The sequence below is a fragment of the Lynx canadensis genome, chromosome B3 (assembly GCF_007474595.2).
Source record: "Lynx canadensis isolate LIC74 chromosome B3, mLynCan4.pri.v2, whole genome shotgun sequence".
NCBI classification, from domain to species: Eukaryota; Metazoa; Chordata; class Mammalia; order Carnivora; family Felidae; genus Lynx; species Lynx canadensis.
Window position 1 is genome coordinate 71458674 of NC_044308.2, and position 15635 is coordinate 71474308.

At 42.7% G+C, this 15635-nt stretch overlaps 2 non-coding genes across 2 annotated transcripts; one reads left to right on the top strand and one right to left on the bottom strand.

Moving 5' to 3' along the window:
* The first annotated feature begins 11309 nt into the window (after positions 1 to 11309).
* TRNAL-UAG lies at positions 11310 to 11391 on the top strand. The gene has a single exon. It is a non-coding gene; the product is annotated as a tRNA-Leu (tRNA).
* A 3674-nt stretch (positions 11392 to 15065) lies between these two features.
* TRNAY-GUA lies at positions 15066 to 15157 on the bottom strand. Its single transcript is given in 2 exon segments — positions 15066 to 15101; positions 15121 to 15157. It is a non-coding gene; the product is annotated as a tRNA-Tyr (tRNA).
* Positions 15158 to 15635: the final 478 nt, after the last annotated feature.

Below are 15635 nucleotides of genomic sequence, written 5' to 3' on the forward strand. Positions count from 1 at the left end.
TGATTCATTGTGTTAGAGTAGGCAGTAGTTAGATTCTAACAGGATACCTGGAGACCAGCAAGGAGGAAGTCATGGTCAGATCCAAGAAAGTCAGAGGCCTGTCCTGGAGGCATTCCATACGAAGGGGGACCAAACCCAACAGGCCCAAGATAGAGGATGCGAAGACAGGAAACCCCTGACCCAATTAGGAAGAAAAAGTGGGAAGCCCTGCTTCCAGCCCCAAGTAATGAATATTCTATGCCCTAGTTAACAACTGCTGACAAAAGATAGAATCCCAAACCCCAGGGACACAGTGCTCTCTCAATTTCGCTCTTGCTCTCATATCTCGAGGGTACTTTTTGCCTTAATAAACTTTCCTGCTTGTGTCGCTCATCCGCTGTGTTGCATGTCTGTCTTTGGGTTATTTTTCATGACAAGACCAAGAACCTTCCAAGACTTCTTCAGGTCTGACTGGGTTTAAGCCCCAGGACCTCAAGTGTCTGCAGCCTAGAGGCCCCTTTCAGGCTCAGGCTTGAGCAATGGAAACTTGATCAAGGCAAAAGGGCCTGCAGTAACCCTCTGGCTGAATGCAAACAGGCCCATAAGATGACCCACTTCAAAATATCCATAGGCCCTAACTGACCAATGGGCTACTTACACATAGGCACAGTTGCCAAAAAGGGAAAGTCCATACATGCTCCCCTTCCCGGTTTAGATACATTCCTCCCCACCCCCACCTCTTGCAAGCAATCTCTACCCTGCTCTTCCTCCCGCTTCTCCCTTGAGATGTATTCAATAAACATCTACCACCTTTGTTTTGCCTTGGTTGTTCTTTCACCCCTCAGGCTACCTGCTTCCACCTGACCTTGCCCCACATTTGGGGGCCCCCATCCAATCAGGAAAGAAACCACACATAGTTCACCTGGCAACAACTATTTTTCATTGTATCAATGTAAAACACGGTGCCACTAACCTTACAAATCTTGAAGGAAGAGAAATCTCCATACAGGCAGAATCAGGCATTTATGGCAGATATTCTTGGTTCAGGGATGAGTCACGGAGAGGCCTCACAAGGTTGTCCTAAGACGAGAGGAACATATCCAACTGTTCAGGGCCAAGAGGGTAATAGGATCTTCTGTGGCTTGACAATAGCCGTTCCTCCCAATGTTCCCTTGGTGTGCAAACCTCAGTCTTTCTCCAGACAATATCCTCCTTGTCTGTAAGACAACTACAAGGCTTTGAACTGACTGCTCTGCTTTAGAGAATCAAGAATCGGTCGCTGTATCCCATTTGCCTACACAAGGCATTTTACTGGTAGAAACTTCCAAGTTAATCAGCATGGTCATCCCTTTGGACTTGAGTATGTAGCATAGTGGTTAGAAAACACCTGGGTCAGTTAGTTAACCTTGCAAAGTTGCTGTATCCTTGTTTTGGAAATGAGAGTTCACTACTATCATCACGGTTATTACCATCTTTATTATTGTTATTTTATTCAGAGACACGGGCCTTAGGCAACATTGCTAAACAGTCAAAACCAGCACCCCAACAGCTTTCTTATCCCCTCCCTACTTGCTGTTTCTCCTCTCTTTTTCTCCCATTGCATTCTTGGCTCCTCTTAACCTTTTCCTGAAATCTGTTCCCTCATCCTCACTCTGTCACAACTGAGCAAGCTTCTATTCTTTTCTATTCTCTGTATGGACTGAATTCTTCCCTATAACTGTAGACTGCTTGTTACACATCTGAAAGGAATTTAAAATGCTCAAAAGAGCCTCCAAAAAGAGAAGCTAGGACAACAACCATGTGCCTGATGGTTTTTGTTCCCCTTCACAGAGGCTGTCTTTGGGTTCAGGGTCCTCCCTCTCTTCACAGGATAACTAAACCTTTGCCCAAGAGACCCTATCTACATTCAGTCTATTTCCTACCCCTGAAGTTTGTCCCAGGACCTTACATCAATCTCTCTCATTCTTCCAGCCACTCACTGTCCTCAGCTCACTTGGGTTGGCCTGACTCAGGAGGTTCCAAGAGCCTGCTCCACTAGTCCGGTCCAGAGAGCAACATCAAAATGGCCTGTTCTAGAGTGTTCTGGCCAATTAGAAGTTCTCTAGAACAACTTGACCCCTGGTAGGGATCTTAGGATTATTTTTAATTACTTTTTTTGCATATTTGTCTGTATTTCATCCATTTCCCCTCAACTTTTTATTGTGCAAAGTTTTTTTTTTTTTAATTTTTTTTCAACTTTTTTTTTTATTTATTATTTTTGGGACAGAGAGAGACAGAGCATGAACGGGGGAGGGGCAGAGAGAGAGGGAGACACAGAATCGGAAACAGGCTCCAGGCTCCGTGCCATCAGCCCAGAGCCTGACACGGGGCTCAAACTCACGGACCGCGCGATCGCGACCTGGCTGAAGTCGGACGCTTAACCGACTGCGCCACCCAGGCGCCCCTATTGTGCAAAGTTTTAATTCTAGTGTGGAAATAAAGGAAGACCAAGTAAATGACAACAGCAAAGGCTATTCATTCAGAGTTTGCTGTAGCAAGGAAGTCAGCCATCATCATTTGAGTTTTGTCAGAGACTCAAAGACAGAAAAGTGGGAAAGCTTTATAGTGGAAGGCTTCAGGTGTGCCTTATTGGAGGCCATTGGCATGGGGAAGCTATAGACAGTCTACCTAGAAGCAAAGCATCCTATGTGATTGGTTAGGGGTGCATATTTGGCTTTCTCTGGTTGGTCCTAAATTGGAAGCAGGGACAAATATTAGGAAAACTGTCAGTTGCTAATCAAGTCTTGGCCATTTGGGGCTGATTATTACAGAATTATTGCTTAGCTCCCTGGCTTGTTACTAGAGATAGTGGTCTGAGTTCCTAGAAGTCTGACTTAAAGATAGTAGGATGGTTTCCTGAGCTGATGAACATTGTAAGGGAAAAATACAAGTTAAAAAGAAGAGGTTTGATTCTCCCTGTCAAAACTGAGAAAAGTGATTACCCTTCTCTCCTTTTCCTTTGAACATTTATTTTAGAAAACTTGCAAGAATAAGTACATCACAGTGCTTTGCATTACTATGATGAATAATGTAGGGGCGCCTGGGTGGCTCAGTCGGTTAATGTCTGACTTCAGCTCAGGTCATGATCTCACACTTTGTGAGTTCGAGCCCCGCATCAGGCTCTGTGTTGACAGCTCAGAGCCTGGAGCCTGCTTCAGATTCTGTGTCTTCCTGTCTCTCTGCCCCTCCCCTGCTCATGCTCTGTCTCTCTCTGGCTCAAAAAAAAAAAAAAAAGAACTATGATGAACAATGTAATTAACATGTGAGACCATAAAGGAACTAAATATTTAAGTAGGGGCTCAATAAATACTCAAAAGACTATCTATTACATTCATCCAAATACATCCAATACATATCATTCACCAGTATTTAATTTTGAGCACTATTTTTACAGTACAGGCCACTACTTGGCTGGCTCTGTACTGGAGCTAGAGAAAGAATTTTACATTGCAATGTAATGTGAGTCTCCTGCTGATCTAGAAGGATTCTGGTGGGAACTTTCAAATGCCCTAAATTGACCATGGGGGCATTTGATACATAGATTGGAACAGAGAGTCCCTGTCAAAATTCTCTAACCTTTGGGGAGCTTATTAAGATTCCAATTCAATAGACCTAAGACCCTGCATTTCTAATAACTTACCAGGACATGCTGATCCTGCTGGTGCCTGGACCACCTTGAGTATCAAGGTCTTGAATTTACTGCTTGTAAATAAATTTTCATCATCTGGACTATTAACAAGGTAAAGATAGCAGGAAATTCAGGGTTAAATTCTCTGGCATTATTGCAGAATGCTAGAGCTTAGAATACTAGCATTCTGTGTGGAAGAGGGAAGGAATAACCATGTGTCAGATAAACCCATCACATTTATCTGTATCAGGCTTCTTTCCAAAGGGGCCATTGTGTATTTGCTTCAGATACTGGACAATTAAATGTGTGACAAAGGAAATCTGAGATACCTGGCTTGTGAGTCTCTGGGCATTTCTTTCTTTTACTGTGCAATCCAACATAGCAACCACTTCTTGAGGGAAGTAGACCAAGGCTCCTCCCTCCACTGAAGGATCCAGTGAGTTCAAAGTAAGCAAGGAGTACTCAAGCACTATCCAGTGATTCAATAGGGGAAGCTATGCACACTGGTCAGTAAAGGAATTTCAGCCAGGTACGAGAGAGGGTAATACTTTCTCTCCTGATAGGAAACTGATTTCAAGTCTGTCTGTTTGAATGCTGAAAATGCAGCATGCCAGGATCAAGGGGAGCTCTGCTGTAAACCAGGTTCTTTCCTGTTGACTGGTTCTTTTTATTGCCTGATCAAGAAGGGCCCAGAACACTTGCACCTTATGACATGTTGGTGGTGGTGGTGTTTTAAGTTAAAACATAGTTACATAAACTCTGGTTTATTTAAATGTGTGTGTTTACCAAATTAGCCCTAACATACACATACACAAGTGTGCCTGTATAATCGCATCTGTAAGAGCTCATCAAAAGACCTTCCCAAGGGAGGAGCCAAGATGGTGGAACAGAATGGAAGTTTTTTTTGTGTCTCACATTCATGAAATACAGCCAGATCAACACTAAACCATCCTGCACACCTAGAAAACGGATTTGAGGATTAACACAACAATCTGCACAACATTTACCACAGAACTCAACAGGTACGCAGCACAGTGAGGTGAACTGGGGGAGAGAGAAGCTGCAGAGGGTAGGGAGCTGTTTATGCTTGCAGAGCCAGAACAGAGACGGGGGGGAGGGGGGGCGTGGGGAGAGTATGGGAAAAGCACCCCCCCCCAAAAGCAGCTGGAGAGAAAGTGGAAAAGTGGAAACAGCCACAGGGACTGAACAAAAAAGGGAGAAAGGAGAAAGGAAAGGGTTTAAATTTCATTAAGACTGTAAACAGGGGGAGTGCAGAGTCTGAAACTCCTCAGCTCAATACCTGGTGGTGCTCTGGTGGGAAGGGCGAATTCCCAGGAGCAGAGTGGGGTCTGGGAAGTTCTCGGGCCACACGGGGAGAAGTGGTTCCCCTGCTAGGAGGACATTTGGTAGAGTCCATGTGGCCACCGCTGCCGATTCCAGAGGTCTCAGCTGACCGCAAAGAACAACGACATTCGACATTCGCTGGTGCTGGAACAAGTTCCTTAAGGGTGAAACCTGGTGCCAGATGCATGTTGTGATTTTCCACAATTCCTGAAATGCTGCTGCTACACAACTGCGTGAACTTTTTCTGGGATGGGCTGGCGCCCAGCCTCAGTCTCTGGGCATCAGCAGCAGCACAGTCCCATAAATGTTCCTGGGTGCAGCTGGCACTGGCCATTGCTCGTTCACATGCTCCTACAGAGGGGCAGAACGGGTCAAAACCACAGTCCCTCAGAAGTGAGGGGCCGGGAAACACAGCCGCATCTGAGATAAAATTCAGGAGGGAGGTGCCGCCTGGCAACCTGACAGCTTGGTCATGGACAGTGTAAACGTGGGGAGTGGACAAAAGCCAGAGACAAAGGACAGGTGTGCGATTGCTGGTCGGGGAAAACGGAGTTCAGATACTACAGACCAGGCAGTTGGGTGACGCCATTTTGACCACTCCCACGCACGCGCATACACGCCTACAAGCGCCGCAACAATCCGCCCCAGTAAGCTAAGCAGCGCCATCTAGTGGAGAACAGAGCCGTTACACTAACCCCACCCACTGGGCCAACCTCACTCTTCAGGAACACCACAAGTCTCTCCGCCTGCTTAGTTTACAGACTCTAAAGTGCTTCATAGTTTAACTTCTAGGGGTAAACAATGTAATTTCAATCGTATTTCACTCTGTTCGCTGGTCCATGTATTCAATTTTCTTTTTTTTCTTTTTCGTTTCTATTCCTTGAATATAGAAAGAGAAAAAATTTATTTTTATTTTCAATTTTTATTAAAATATTTAAAAATTTTTTCTAGTATATTTTTTACTTTTTTGTAAATTTTTCAAATTCTATTTTACTTCCATCGTTTCATTTTATTCTATTTCATTGTAATCATTTTTTTTACAGTTTCAAACGTTTTCCTTTTTTTTTTTCTTTTTCCCTTTTTTCTCTAATCTATCAACCTCCTTTAAACACCTAGACCAAAACACACCTAGGATCTAGCATCATTTATTTGATTTGTGTGTGTGTGTGTGTTGTTTTTAATTTTTTAATTTTAATTTTTTTACCTTATTAATTCCTTTTCTTCTTCAAAATGATGAAACGAAGAAATTCACCTCAAAAGAAAAAGCAGGAAGAAACAACAGCCAGGGACTTAATCAACACAGATACAAGCAAGATGTCTTAACCAGAATTTAGAATCATGATAATAATAATACTAGCTGAGGTTGAAAATAGTTTAGAATCCCTTTGTGTGGAGATAAAAGAAGTAAAAGCCAGTTGGGATGAAATAAAAAATGTTATAACTGAGCTGCAATCTCTAATAGATGCTGCAGTGGCAAGGATAGATGAGGCAGAACAGAGAATCAGTGATATAGAGGACAAATTTATGGAGAATAATTAAGCAGAAAAAAAAAGAGGTAGACTAAGGCAAAAGAGCCCAATTTAAGAATCAGAGAAATCAGCAACTCATTAAAAAGGAACAACATCAGAATCATAGGAGTCCCAGAAGATGAAGAGAGAAAAAAAGGGATAAAAGGGTTATGTGAGCAAATCATAGTGGAAAACTTTCCTAACCTGGGGAAAGACACAGACATCAAAATCCAGGAAGCACAGAGGACTCCCATTAGATTCAACAAAAACCGACCATCAACGTCAAATTCACAAAATACTCAGGCAAGGAGAGAATCATGAAAGCAGCAAGGGAAAAAAAGTCCCTAACATACAAGGGAAGACAGATAAGTTTCAGCAGACCTATCCACAGAAACTTGGCAGGCCAGAAAGGAGTGGCAGGATATATTCAATGTGCTGAATCAGAAAAATATGCAGCCAAGAATTCTTTATCCAGCAAGGCTGTCATTCAAAATAGAAGGAGAGATAAAAAGTTTCCCAGACATACAAAAATTAAAGGAGTTTGTGACCACTAACTGCAAGAAATTTTAAGGGGGACTCTGTGAGGGGAGAAAAGACAGATAAAAAACAAAAGACCAAAATCAACAGACTAGAAAAGACCAGAGAAAACCATGAGAAACTCCAACTCTACGAGAAACATAATGGCAATAAATTCATATCTTTCAGTACTCACTCTAAACATCAGTGGACTAAATGCTTGAATCAGAAGACATAGGGTAACAGAATGGATAAGAAAACAAGATCCATTTATATGCTGTTTACAAGAGACCCACTTTAGACCTAAAGACACCTTCAGATTGATGGTCAACAAAAGAAAGCCGGAGTAGCCATCCTTATATGAGACAATCTAGACTTTAAAATAAAGACTGTAACAAGAGATGAAGAAGAGTATTATCACCGCAAAAATTTATGCTCCAAATGTGAAAGCACCCAAATATATAAATCAATTAATCACAAACATAAAGAAACTCATTGATAATAATACCATAATAGTAGGAGACTTCAACACCCCACTGACAATAGATAGATCATCTAAACAGAAAATCAACAAGGAAACAGTGGCTTTGACACATTGGACCAGATGGACTTAGCAGATATATTCAGAACATTTCAGCAGTGGAATATACATTCTTCTCCAGTGCACATGGAATGTTATCCAGAACAGATCACATCACACACTGGAACACAAATCAGCCCTCAACAAGTACAAAAGATCATACGTGCATATTTTCAGACCACAACACTATGAAACTTGAAATGAACCACAAGAAAAAATTTGGAAAGGTAACAAATACTTGGAGACTAAAGACCATCCTACTAAAGAATGAATGGGCTAACCAAGAAGTTAAAGAGGAAATTAAAAAGTACATAGAAGTCAATGAAAATGATAAAACCACAGCCCAAAACCTCTGGGATGCACCAAAGGTGGTCATATGAATAAAGCATATAGCAATCCAGGCCTTCCTAAAGAAGGAAGGTCAGATACATAACCTAACCCTTCACCTTAAAGAGCCGGAAACCCCAAACCAGCAGAAGACAGGAAATAATAAAGATTAGAGCAGAAATTAATGCTATCTAAACCAAACCAAAACAAAACAAAATAAAAACAATAGAACAGATCAATGAAACCAGAAGCTGGTTCTTTGAAAGAATCAACAAAATTGATAAACCACTGGCCAGTTCGATAAAAAAGAAAAAAGAAAGGACCCAAATAAAATCAAGAATGAAAGAGGAGAGATCACAACAAACACAGCAGAAATACAAACAGTAATAAGAGAATATTATGAGCAATTACATGCCAATAAAATGGGCAATCTGGAAGAAATGAACAAATTCCTAGAAACTACCAAAACTGAAACAGGAAGAAATGGAAAATTTGAACAGACCCATAACCAGCAAAGAAATCGAATTAGTAATTAAAAATCTCCCAAAAAACAAGAGTCCAGGGCCAGATGGCTTTCCAGGGGAATTCTACCAAACATTGAAAGAAGAGTTAACACCTATTCTCTTGAAGCTGTTCCAAAAAATAGAAATGGAAGGAAAACTTCCAAACTCTTTCTACGAAGCAAGCATTACCTTGATTCCAAAACTAGACAAAGACCCCACTGAAAAGGAGAACTATAGACCAATTTCCCTGATGAACATGGATGCAAAGATCCTCAACAAGATATTACCCAACTGGATCCAACAATACATTAAAATAATTATTCACTCATGAACAAGTGGGATTTATACCTGGGATGCAGGGCTGGTTCCATATCCACGAAACAATGTGATTCATTACATCAATAAAAGAAAGGACAAGAATCACATGATCCTCTCAATAGATGCAGAGAAAGCATTTGACAAAATACAGCATCCTTTCTTGATAAAAACCTTCAAGAAAGTAGGGATAGAAGGATCATACCTCGAGATCATAAAAGCCATATATGAAAAACCCAATGCTAATATCATCCTCAATGGGGAAAAACTGAGAGCTTTCCTCCTAAGGTCGGGAACACTACAGGAATGTCCACTCCCGCCACGGTTAATTCAACATAGTATTGGAAGTCTTAGGCGCAGCAATCAGGCAACACAAAGAAATAAAAAGCATCCAAATCACCAAAAGAAAAAAAAAAAACCTTCCCAAGAGCTACCCATAGACTCCAAGTTTCTTATCTGGCTCAGTAGGAGGCATAATAGTTTAAATATTTTTAATATTTCAAAAATATTTTAGCAATAATTTATTAATATTTAAAATTTTTATTTTAACATTTAAATATTTTTATTTTAAGTAGGCTTCATGCCCAACGTGTGACTTAAAGTCACTGAGATCAATGGTCGCATTCTCCACCCATTGAGCCAGCCAGGTGCCCCTTAAACTATATTTTAAATATTTGTTCTCTCCCTCCCCACTTTTTTCAAGTAATGAAAAGCCCCAAGGTCTTTTCTTTCTTTCGAACTGATGCTTCCTTATCTTACACTTAGAGGTGGCTATACATGACTTCTATGTTCTCCACAATTTGAGATTAACAACAATCTTCCCACATCATTCTTTCCAAAGTGGCAAAGACTTTTGTGCACTGCTGAAGGCAATCAGTTCACACTCGCTTTTTTCTGAGGATTCTGAAACACAAAGTGAAATTTCTTAGAAGTCCTACATTTCAGCCAAAAGGGCCAGGGAGGGGTATTGGAATCCTTCTGCCTCTAGTGAGTAGGGAGCAGAAGCCACACCCTTGACCAGTCCTCTAGACCGGTGGATCACTGTCCTCCCGTGCTGACCACCTCCAAACTGACCACTGCACCTCACTCTTAACTCTGGGAGCTTCTGCAGAGAAAGAGAACTTGGTTGGAGCCTACTGGGGGACACCCAGTTCTGCTCAGGGAGCTCAGATTGCCCATGAACTCGAACTAGAGAGAGGAAAGCAGAAGGCAAAAGAAGCAACCAGGAGGCACTTAATTTCTTGTGTGCAAGGAGGGATCCGGTTGGGGTAGGGTGGAGGTGGCGGGGTGGAGGGGAGATGACCCACCAGACAGCTGGGCCTGGCTGGAATGGGGTGCTGCTGATGAGGCGTCTAAGACCTCGCCTCTGACCTTGGACCGTCCAGGGCTCTTCCTTCGCGGACCCCAGCCTTCTACCCCCATTTCCCCGCCTGGGTCTACATCCATCAAATGCTCTCGACACCCTATTTCCAAGCAACTTTTCTAGAACTTTTCTGTTCATCGTCCCCCACCCGTGGCAGCGAGGGCGGGAGCTAGCGGGACACTCGCCCCGTGAAGATTCAGTGAAGAACAATTTTGCCTCTCTCGGCGCACCCCCAGCCCCCCACCTTCAGGCCACCAAGTCTCGGAAAACCCTCAGGCAAGGAAAGGCAAGAGGAGGTGGGGGGGGGAGGGGCCCTTGAAGTTCGGAAACAGATTCCTGGGAGAATTTCTGGTTCTGAAGACCCAGAAATGGCCAATCAGAAACCACAAAGAATAGAACTAAGGCAGAATCCAGGGCCTTGAGCCGGGTAGAGTTCATGTACAGGTACAAGATCCCACTTTGGGTCAGCAGACCGCAGGTATCACTCATGAAACTTTTATCTAGATTTCTCTCTGCTCCTTTTAAAAGAAATTGAACGGAGCTAGGGGCGCTTGCACCCAAGGGAAGCCCCGAACCCACCCCTTCCTGGGCTGGGGACGCTCCTGGAACACAACCTCCCTTGGGGTGGGGGTGGGGGGTCCTTTTGGTCCCTACGTAAGGGAAATAGTTCTGATACTACAGCAGTGCGGTAGTTACTGACCCAGAAGGCCGCACCTCGACCCAATCTCTCCATTCTGACTGAATCTGCAGGAGGAGGCGACCAAGGAGTTCCCTGGAATTCTGTGTTAGGCTGGCCAGATCTGTGAATGAAAGGGCGCTTCCTTCTGGAGCTGAACTCAGACTCCGTTTGCACTCAGGCTCACAGCCACAGACCAACGACGCAACGGCAAGGAGGCCCTTATTCAGTCTTCTCTAATCACGGGCAATAAGTCGCCGGCGGGATTTTTTTTTTCCTGCGTCTTATTGCCTAGGTTACAGAAAAGGTAAAAATCTTCTAAGGACATTCACTGTAATGATCGTTGACTAGTTTATGTTTCACTTCACAGGCGTGTGAGAACACGATGACTCCTCTCTTGTTCAGATCCGTAGGGTTGAACGAAAACCCTGCGGGGAAGTCCACTAACCGAGAAGAAAACTCCAAATTTTGAGCTCATATGCTGGATAGGTACATAACTTAAAGGTTAAAAAAAAGCTCAGTATGCCAAGCGGTAGTGTGGCCGAGCGGTCTAAGGCGCTGGATTTAGGCTCCAGTCTCTTCGGAGGCGTGGGTTCGAATCCCACCACTGCCATCGGTGTGTTTTAATCTAGCTACAAACCCCGAGCTCTTCGGCCCTGAAAAAAGGGTTACGTAACAATAACTCACATAACTCATAGTAATTCCTCTTCTCCGTTCTTCCGTACTTCATCCACCGGACACTGACTTCTATGTTTGCGATCAAACCACCTCGGTTTACTACACGATAATCTCCCACTTCGAGCTCTTCTAACATTCCCTTCCAGGTTGTATTTGCACCCAACTTAACTCCTTGTCAAGGCTTTTGCACTGCTTTTGTGTTCCCTCACTCGGCAACTCTTTTGGTCTCACTCTTGTAAAATCCACATTCGCACTGATTCATTCTTTTGACCCGGTTTAGGCATCATCGGGTCAGGAACACTTCCCAGAAATTGTGTGGTTGCCCCCATCAGCCTACTGCTGACACTGGTTTAAGAGCTGCAGCTCTATACTCCGAAAATAACCTGCACAGATCCGATTTGGATTTTAATCACATTACTTTTGTAATTGAGTATGATGAATGAATGAGAAAACCAATACTTACCAGGCTTCAAGCTTTCACTCAGGCTTGATTGCTTCATGGGGGTGGGGTTGGATAGGTAAACAGTTACTTTGAATTTCATTTGCAGGTGGGTTTCTGATTCCAAAACACTTCCAAGCTGATTCTTGGCTGACTCCTTGCATCTGGCCCAGGGAGTGTGTGCTGTGAAAGGTGTTGACTGAGCCACTCCCCTCTCCTTCCAAATGAAGCTACTTATCTTGGAGACTACTTAGATTTGGAGACTAAACCACTCAACTGCAAGAACTGTGCAGCACCTGATTCAGTGTGGGAAAGAGAAGATACGCTCAGGGACTACTTAGTGGTGTCTTCTCAGAAGGGCTGTCCCACTGCACTTTTCAGCCATGACAGTCCCTGTTTCCTAACAGTAGTACTCCTGGATTTGGGCAGGCTGCTCCCCTCAAGAAGGAAATCCCCTGCAATTTCCCAGCACTGTCATGAAGAATGAATGAAATAAATGGAGGAGGGAACTAGGATTCTGCAAGAATCAAGGTCTTGGGGCTTTTCATGCTACATTTTTATTGTGTCTTTTTTTATTATTATTATTATTACTTTCCCTCTCCCCATTCAAATCCTCTTCCATGTTTCCTAGGCCACCTTCATGTCACTTTGATGACTCCTCTTTGATGTTCACTTCCTTTTCACCCACCTCTCACCAAGAAATATCTTGGCCACCTGAGGTTTTCACAAAAGAGGCCATATTTTTCCCAGAAATTGAGAGATTTCTCTCTTACCCATGCAAGGATACAGAGGCAAGGCAGTTGTCCACAAGCCAAAAAGCAGGGCTTTGTCAGACACCATGTGTTGGCCCCTGGATCTGGGACTTCCCAGTCTCCAGAACTGTGAGCGATACATTTTTGGTTTAAGCCACCCAGTCTATGGTACTTTTGTTATAGCAGTCTGAACTATGACTAGCAGTTTTAGGTTTATAGCAAAATTGAGTAAGAAAATACAGAATTTCTATGTACCTTCTCTCTGCCCACCCCACAGCCTCCTTACCATCAACATTCTGCACTAGTGAGATTTGTTACAGTGAATGAACAATTATACATCATTATCAACTAAAGTCCATAGTTTATGATGTGGGAAACAAAGGCAAATGAAAAATTAAATTCCTTTACTGCCTACAGCCCACTGACAAAGCCTTGAAACAGGCAGAGTGACCTTCCTCTGAGGCTCAGCTGCCTCAATGATGACACTTTGCTAAGGGCAAAAGGCAGTCTTAGCTTAACATTTTCCCAACCCCTCAGGATCCTGTATGTCTACTTTAACATATAAAAATCCCTTTGGAAGCTTCCTTTATATCTTCCCCCCCCCCCCGCCCACCCTCAAGATATATGTTGGCAATCATACTCCAAGCTTATGGCCTCCTGATATACATCTGAAGGGTGTCATGACTGAGTTTTTACTAAACAGTAATAAATGATCTTTTCCCAACAACAGGCAGCCCCCTCAGGATCCTGAAAACCTTGTTTCCAAAACACCTTAGAGACTTAGACTATCCCTAAACTCTCCCAATCTGAAGGTATATAATCAGTCACCCATCACAACCCCAGTGCAGCTCTTTCTGCCCATGGGTCCTGTCCCTGTGCTTTAATAAAACCACCTTTTTGCACTGAAGACATCTCAAGAATTGTCTCTTGGCCATAGGCTCTGAACCCCAACATTTCCACATCAGTTTACGCTAGGATTTACTCTTTGTATTATACACTCCATGAGTTTTGACAAATGTGTAATGACATATATCCACCAGTACACTGTAGTATCATACACAATAGTTTCACTGCCCTAAAAATTGTGTTCTGCCAATGCACCCCTCCCTTCTTTCAACCATTGGCAGCCACTTTTACTGTCTCCATAATTTTGCATTTTCCAGAATGTCATATACTTGGAATCATGCAGTATGAAGCCTTTTCAGATTGGCTTCTCTCACTTAGTGAATGTGCATTTAAAGTTTCTCCATATCATTTCATGGCTTAATGTCCCATTTCCTCTTAGTGCTGAATATTCCATTTGTATCAATGTACCATAGTTTATTTACCTAATCACCTGTCAGAAGACATCTTTATTACTTCCAAGTTTTGGCATAAAGCTGCTATAAACATAAATGGGCAAGTTTCTGTGTGGGCATAGTTTTCTACCATTGGGGGTAGTAGTTACCTAGGAACATGATTCCTGGATTGTATTATAACAGTATGTCTAGTTTTATAAGAAAATGCCAAAATGTCTTCCACAGTGACACAGAGTATGTTTAAACTTCATTTTGTGAGATTAAAACACTGTTTTTTATTAATGTAATGTATACACGTGATATATTTTGAAAAAATACATAAAAATATAAAGATACAAATCACCCACAAATAACTATTTTGCCATATATCCTTTTTTCATGTATGAATGAAAATTTCTAAGAGTAGAATAGAATACTTGATCAAACATTATCTTTTTAAGGTTCCTGATTTACTTTTTTTAAAGATTTAAAAAAAATTTTTAAGTAATCTCTACATCCAACATGGGGCTTGAAGTCACCCCAAGACACCCCAAGGTTCCTGATTTATAACACCCAATGTCCTCCAGAAAGTAGTACCATTCTACAAGAAAGTCCTCACTGCATCTTGGTCAGTATTACATATTAGTCAACATTTTCTGATTTGGTGATGAAACAATATCCTCTTGTTTAAATTAGTATTTCTTTCTTATTAATGAAAGAACATCTCCATGTGCATATTTAGTCTTTTGCATTGCTCACTCTCTATTGTGTATTTACCTTTTCCAAAGGCAGACTTTCTAATATATTTCTCCTTAAGCCCTGATTTGCCTAGTATGCATTATTTGCGCTTATGAAAAAATATAGGTATCTGGTGAGGTGGAGCGCAGTTACCCCAATGTTTAATCAACGTAAACTGGTTCTAAAGATGAGAAGGTTACAGATTCAAATCTAATATGAAAGCCATTAGTTCACATATCCTGAGTGAACCACATCTACTCCATGATCATAAAGATAAGTGAAATTAGGTTTCTTGGCAGGTGGAAAGCTCTTCTCTTGTTGCCTGAAAATAGAATCAAAAGAAACCGGAGGGCAAAAGTTTCAGTAGGTTTGAGTACGGGATTACATCAAAACAGCAAGCACCTCCTTCGAGCCGGAGTCGAACCAGCGACCTAAGGATAACAGCAGACGTCGTTCCTCTACAGTCCTCCGCTCTACCAACTGAGCTATCGAAGGGCGCGACTCCTGCGCGTTACTGTAGATTTTTGTGGATATAGTACCAGCTAGCGAGAAGTCTGGCTTCTTTGTGTTTGAGATTCAGACTAAGACTGAAGCTCGTCAAGTCCCCAGAGTCGAATCTATAATAACTCGAATCCCAGGAGTAGCCTGGGGCGTAGGAAGCAGACTCTGAGTCGGAGAAAGTGAGTATGGAAGCAGAGCAGAAGCCCGATTGGGGTTTATCTACCTAGTTTCTGGCCTAAGCTGGCCGATTAACCCACGAACCAGTTCACCAGGAGCGCAGGAGAAACCGGGCGCCCGGCTGGTGCACTTGGGAGGTGTGCCGGACTCCACCACGCCGGGGGTCACTGCTATCAATGGGCCCGAGCTGATTTGCTCTCTTCCTCAAATACGGAGGTGTGGACTCTGCCAACCCATCCAGTCTTCTAGCAGAAACTTGAGGAATCTGGTTCCTCTCCTACTTACCGAAAGGTAC